Source organism: Monodon monoceros, unplaced genomic scaffold, assembly GCF_005190385.1.
Source record: "Monodon monoceros isolate NGI ecotype Baffin Bay Population unplaced genomic scaffold, NGI_Narwhal_1 Super_Scaffold_12, whole genome shotgun sequence".
In the NCBI taxonomy this organism is placed as follows: Eukaryota; Metazoa; Chordata; class Mammalia; order Artiodactyla; family Monodontidae; genus Monodon; species Monodon monoceros.
In genome coordinates, this window is record NW_021703768.1 from 37,511,307 (window position 1) to 37,518,095 (window position 6,789).

Sequence of the window (6,789 nt, forward strand, 5' to 3'; positions counted from 1 at the left end):
ACCATCTTTACCCATTTCCCCCACCCTCCACTCCTGCCTTTGGCAACCACTAACCTGTTCTCTGTATCTATGAGTTAGTTCAGTTTTTTTGTTCATTGGTTTGTTTTAGATTTCACATGTAAGTGTGATGTTATTTGTAGTCCTCTGCCTGACTTATTTAACTTAGCATAATGCCTTCAAGATCCATCCATGTTGTCACAAATGGCAGGATTTCCTTACTTTTTATGGCTGGATAATATTGCACTATATATATATAGTATATATCACATCTTCTTTTATCCTATTCATTTGTCAGTGGAACTTAGTTGTTTTCCTGTCTTGGCTATTGTGAATACTGCTGCAGTGAGCATGGGGGTGCATATATTTTTCTGAGTTGGTGTTTTTGTTTCCTTCAAATTAATATCCAGAGTGGAGTTGCTGGATCATATAGTAGTTCTTTTTAAATATTTTTTGAGAAACCTGCATACTGTTTTCCATAAGGTCTGTACCAGTTTACATTCCCACCAACAGTGCACAAGGGTTTTCTCTTCTCCACATTCCCTGGTATACATTCTTAAGTGTTCCTTATCAAGAACTGTGAAAAATATGAGACAAATTAGCCTGCCACCATATCACTGATGCTGGTAGAGGCAGAAGAGTCCTGGATTAGAGCTAAAAGATAGGTTATTACTCTCAACAATAGTTTGTGGCCAGAGGATTATCATTTTTGTGCTAGTTGCACACATCTGAATTCTCACAAGATAACAGAGATCCATATTACGCTTGCACATACAGCAGATTGTGTTACAAGAGAATGACTCCAAGCTAATGGAACCCAAATCTTTTATCATGGGCAGTAAACCTGCTTGCTGTTGCTCTGGAGGAAGACAGTAATTTCATTATACTGGCCTTTTGCTCAAAGAAGAGCAAAGACATATCTGTCTTCCAAGGCTATTCATTATACAGCTGTCTGTGAAAAGATAGTTCAATACAAAGCTAGTTAGTGCCTCTGCTCAAAAGAAGTGCAGAAATGCAAGACAGCCATGGGGAATTGTCTCTCAGAAAATACTTCCAGTTATTCGCAGAGATTTCTGTTTGTTTCGCTACTGGATATATTCCTTTTCATTGTAAAGATTTAATGTCAATTCAGTTCAAGGACTGTGTCCTTCCCTGATGCACTGCAGGCTCAAATCTGGCCCCCTCCACTCTTGGAGTAAGGGGGCAGGTTCTGGCTCAAAGAAAGCTCATCTTTTTCCCTTCTATGCACTCACTCCCCACTTTTGGGGGCAAGGTGGATAAATAGAGGACTTAGGTATCAGTGAGAGAGAGATGTCTCTGGCTTCACTCTGGTATTGATTGGTCTCATTTTCTCCTAGTATTTTCTGTTGACATGATGTTTGAAGACATATGGGCATATTTTCCTCAGCTTGCTCCAGACTCCTTTCCCTCTTCAAAGGATAGCCCTGACTCCCTTTGACAAGTCAAAGGTATAAAATCACCAATCTTTCTCTGGTATGAACATCTATTCACTTGACGTCTATGACCTCTTGAGCAGCAATGCAGCTCATGTCCATCACTAACCTTCATGCACCTTTACATGTAGCATCAAGAACACTTGCTATCCTCTCTTGAACCCTTAAAGAACTGCAGAGAACTGGGTCAGGAGTAAGGTTGCCCCATCTTCTTCCAGGCATATTTCACCATGGCCCCTTGAAAACCATAATGATATCAAGCTTTTCAACTCTCTGCAAATCCATCAACTCAAATTCAACATCGATCAAGTTGTTTCTTTCACTAATACCTTTATTCTTTGTCTTCAGTGTGAAAAAGGATCACCTATGACATTTGTTAAAATTCAGATTTCCAGCTCCCAAGCGCAGAGATTTTGTTTCAAGAGTTTGAATGTTTAACAAGTTTTTCACATGATTCTGATCATGATTTTGATACATTGGTCCCTCTGTTTCCCATCTCTTATCAGAATAAGTAGTATTCTTCAAAACGGTGCAAATACTGTGGAAACAGTGTAATATATTGGAAAAAGCATTGGCTTTGCAGTCAGCCAGATGTGCATTCAGATCCTGGTTCTGTTAGTTATTAAAACTTTCTTCTTTTTGAAAGGAAATAGATCCTTGGTGACATCTATCTAAGAGAAATTAATTGGTGCATGTGCCATAAAATATGATAAGCAGGAATGTCTAGTTTTCTGTAAAGGGTGAGATAGTATTTTCAGCTTTTCAGTAGATATTTCAGCAGGCAATATGATCTCTGTCACAGCTACTCAACTCTGCTGCTGTGGCATAAAAACAGCCATAGAGGGGCTTCCCTGGTGGTGCAGTGGTTGAGAGTCTGCCTGCCGATGCAGGGGACACGGGTTCGTGCCCCGGTCTGGGGAGGTCCCGCGTGCCGCGGAGCAGCTGGACCCGTGAGCCGTGGCCACTGGGCCTGCGTGTCCGGAGCCTGTGCTCTGCAACGGGAGAGGCCACCACAGTGAGAGACCCACGTACCGCAAAAAAAACAAAAAAACCAGCCATAGACAAGAAGTAAGCAAATGAGAGGGGCTGTGTTCCAATGAAACTTTATTGACAAAATCAGAGGCCGGCCAGATTTGGCATGTTGGTTGTGGTTTATTGTCCCCTCTATAGAACATGAAAGTGATAAAATCAAACTTGTGAATGTGTAAATTATGAGCCATAATTTGATGATCAATTTTATGATTGTAAATAAGTTTTCCAGAAAGAAAGAAAATTTAAAAAGGACTTGATTCTGGGGTCACATTATGGAGGAATTAACCACCACTGGGCTAGATTTTGCATCTCTAATTGTTATTAATTGGAAGACCTTTATGATGGAGTGTCACCTGTCTTTAAGGGGAGATTTGTAGTAGAGTGGATTATTTGTCCATTCTTTACTTTATCCACATAATTAAATTATAAATCCATACTCTTTGGCATGTAACTTTCTTTGCTTTCCTATAGTTGGTAGAGCAGACTTACTCAGGTTGTTGTTTTTTTTTTACGTCAATCTTTGGTCAGTGGGGTATTAGCAACTGTGACACAAAGAGAAATTTGTAAAGCTGTAGCATAATTGGCCCTGTACTTTAGAACACACACACACGATGAGGACACACTTAGGCTAGCCTTCTGGTTCCATGAGGAGGCTATCAAACATGTGAGGCAGAACCGCCCTACTGAACCTAGCTGCCTTCAGAAGCATGAGTGAGTCCAGTTATGACCAGTCGAACCATCCAAACAAGCCCAGCTTAGACAACCTTCAACAACACGCAGCTAAGTGAGAATAAGTGATTCAGTGTTTCAAACCAGTTTCATTTCAATAATTTGAATTTTTTTTTGGTGCTTTCCTCTTTATTGATGTGCCTTCTACCTTCCTCCCACAATTTCAGTCCCTTCCATTTACCCCCCAAAAGGAAGGTAGTGAAAAGAAGGGATTATTGGGGTTCTGAGCCCCTTGGGCAGTTAGAAAGGGAACAGAAAACAAAACAATCACTGGATGTGACAGAGATTGACAATCAAGAAGTCTAAAGCAGAATGGGAAAGGTGGTAGAGAAAGGGGAAGAAAGGAGAAAGGACAGGTACTAGAGGACATCTCCCCCAGTAATCCTCTTGTTAAGAGGGGTTGGAGGAGAGTCTCAAACATTACGAAGTGCAGGTCCTGAGGAAGAGAGTTGGTGTCTGAGCCTCAAGGAGGAGCAGGTCAATGAAGGGGGCCCCCTCTCTCTTTGTAGAATGGGACCACCCCACCTTAGGGGCAGCAGCTTCACAGGCCGTAGACACTTTCATCACTGTAGGCAATGTACAGAAAGAAGTCTTCTTCATGGTGTTCCTGGTATAGCTGACGCATAGTGGCACTGGTGGGTGGAATGACATCGTTGACAAAGAAAAACAAGGCATCCTCAGCTCAGAGGTGAATTTGCTTCCCGATCAAGAAGTAGAACTGACCAACTGTATGATCAGAAGGCACCAGGTGTATCTTTTTGTCCAGGTCTCCTATCCGAACTTTGGGAGCCTTTTCTACTATCACCGGGACCCAGTCCGGATATTTCTTTCAGATCTTCTAGCCCTCAGAGCCATGCTTCTCTAATGGATACTCCTCTTTATACACGAAGTTCATCCTCCCAGGAACTGGGCTGGACCAGGCTGGGCTGAGAGAACCCGGGTTGGGGGCCGGGAAGAGGGGGCGGGTGGCGGCGACCTCAATAATTCAAATTTTTTTGTTTGTTTTTTGAAGTGGTCTTTCTCCAGGTAGGATTTAATTTTCTTTAGGCAGACGAGTATGAACACATCACCATGTTCCATGAGAGACTGGGTTTTGGGCTGTTAGGGCTGATCAATTTCAGGTTTGTTCTTTAATTAAATTTAATTAATTAATTAATTTTAAAAAATTTTTTCACACATACACACTGTATTTTATTTTTACAAGAGATAAACTGACACCAAGCATTGTAAATGGATGACCACAGCAATAATTTAAATTTTTGTATGATTCTGATATAAGTTATATATTGGGTCCTCTATTTTTCCTCATTGAGTTTTGGGATGGTTTTTAACACAATGTTATTTTGATCAGAATTAACTGATAAAGGGGTAATGTCATATGTATTTCACAGTCAGACATAGACAGACAGTCAGACAGACAGACACACACACCCCAATACAGGTCTACTGGCTTAGAATTTGCATGAAAATTTTCTTCTATTTCTTTAATATTGTTTTTTGAGTCTCCATTGCTGGTTTCAGAAAATGATGCTAGAGCCATAGGCAAGAACCAAATGAAATGGTATGTGCCAATTTATAATTTAGTAGCCGTAAGAAGCCACTAAAGGATTCTAAGCAAAGGTATCTCATGTTTATATTGTGCTTTAAATTTTTAATATTATCAATCAGATATACGGAAGTGCAATTTTATTTTCCATAAAATAATTATTTTTGATTTTAGCCCCAAATCTGCTAATAGAGAGAAAAATAAAGATAAAAATAACTTACAAACTCAGCCCTGCCAAGCAACCTAGTTTCTTCCACTTTAGAACTTAGTCTCTTTCAGGTTAGCTAGGTAAATCAAAGGCTCTCCACCTACTCTATTTTACCTACTCCCACGTCACCCTTCTTTTTTACCTCTCTTTGGTGGATATCTGAGCATTTAAAAAAAACTTGTAAGAGTGGGATAAGAGGGGCCTCTGTTCCATGAGCTGCCTTCTCGATTCTTTCTGGTCTCCCTTATTGATGTACCCATTCCCTTCTGTCTGTAGCATCGGCTACTATGGCCCATGGTCATCCCACAGTTTCCAGTCAAAAGGAGACTAAATACTTTCCCAGTACGAGTTACATGCGTCTTCAGATCTCCAGACCGCTTATTAGCACTTTAAAATGCAAACAGGAGCTTGTGAACCTATTCCATTTACATTCACACCATGGGGAACTAGAGTCAAAGGTTATCTTGGGTCCATTCTCTCTGATTAAATACACTGCATGCTGGAGGTGCTCTTTGAGGTGGTGTCTTTCCAAAGTTCAAACATAAAGGGAAATACAAACTTCTGCTTTCAGCTAGGTTTGAAAATTATTAAGAATGCAGAATCTAGGATAATGCTTCTCAAATTTCAATATGCATATGAATCACCAAGCAATCTCTTTAAAATGCAGATTCTTATATAGTAGGTCTGGACTGGAGCCCTCCAAATCTGTATATGAACAAGCTTCCAGGTAATGCCAGTGTTGCCAGTCCATGAACTGCACTGTGAGAAATGGAATCACATTAAATTCCAGAGCATTTGGAAACTGATTGCAAGGCAGAGTTAATGTCAAGGAAAAACTTTGAGATAGCTTACCATCCTTTAAACTGGCCTTGCCAACTATTTAGAGTGTTATAACCCTCTTCCCCAGCAATTCCCAAACCCTGCAAATTTATGTTCAATGTAACCTTCATCACCATGTACTGAAATTATTTTCTGTTCCCCTCAACTCTCTGAAACAAATCTCTGTGCCTAATTCTTTTGGCACTGCTTTTGCCGGATCCAGTGGGACACCGAATATTCTCAAGAAACATATAATGAATGACCTGTGTTCTCAGTTTAGGTGTGCAAAATATGCCAATATCTTTACCAAACCTCTGAGTGTTATAAGTAAAAAAAAAATCTACATCAGCTTGTTTCCTTTCATTTGTAATGTAGAGGAACAACCTAGCCAATTGAACTTTCTGGTTACTGGATTTTAAACCAATATAAAAGAAACGTATACATAATATGCAAAACTGAAAAGACTATTGTTATTTCACCGTCCTCCTCTCCTCTCTCATCCTGTATCCCTTGCCTCAGAATATTCATTGGCTAAGTGCTGAAGAGCAAAAAATAAATATTATCATCTATGATTGAATTTTTTTGCCGCACTTATTTATGAGAATGTAATTCATCTCAAAAGTCTACATAATTACTGTTTCTCTTAAATAATTAAAAAAATATAATATAATGGAAAATTTTGGAATCTACACTGGTCCTAGAAATACAGCCTTTTTCTAAATATAAAATTAATTATTACATTCTAATCTTTCTGTGCAGCATTCAAACAACCAGTTGGTGAGGTACAAGTCAAATGAGAGAAGAGGAACTGGTCCAACTATCAAAAATGCATTTCTAAGGTAAAATTTGCAACGGAACATGTTTAGAGCAGGGTTTTAATCTATCAATCATTATTATCATTAAACTATTATTTTCCAACTTTATATAAGCTCCCTTTGGCTCCCTGAATGCTACAGTTGATTATAAGCTCTAATCCAAAGCGAAATGTAGCATTCTTTTTGCTT

At 39.5% G+C, this 6,789-nt stretch overlaps 1 pseudogene across 1 annotated transcript; it reads right to left on the reverse strand.

The window, feature by feature from the left end:
- Positions 1-3,326: 3,326 nt before the first annotated feature.
- Positions 3,327-4,107, reverse strand: LOC114893335 (annotated as a pseudogene). Its single transcript, XR_003792863.1, has one exon. The product of XR_003792863.1 is annotated as a gamma-aminobutyric acid receptor-associated protein pseudogene (transcript).
- Between the last annotated feature and the right edge of the window lie 2,682 nt (positions 4,108-6,789).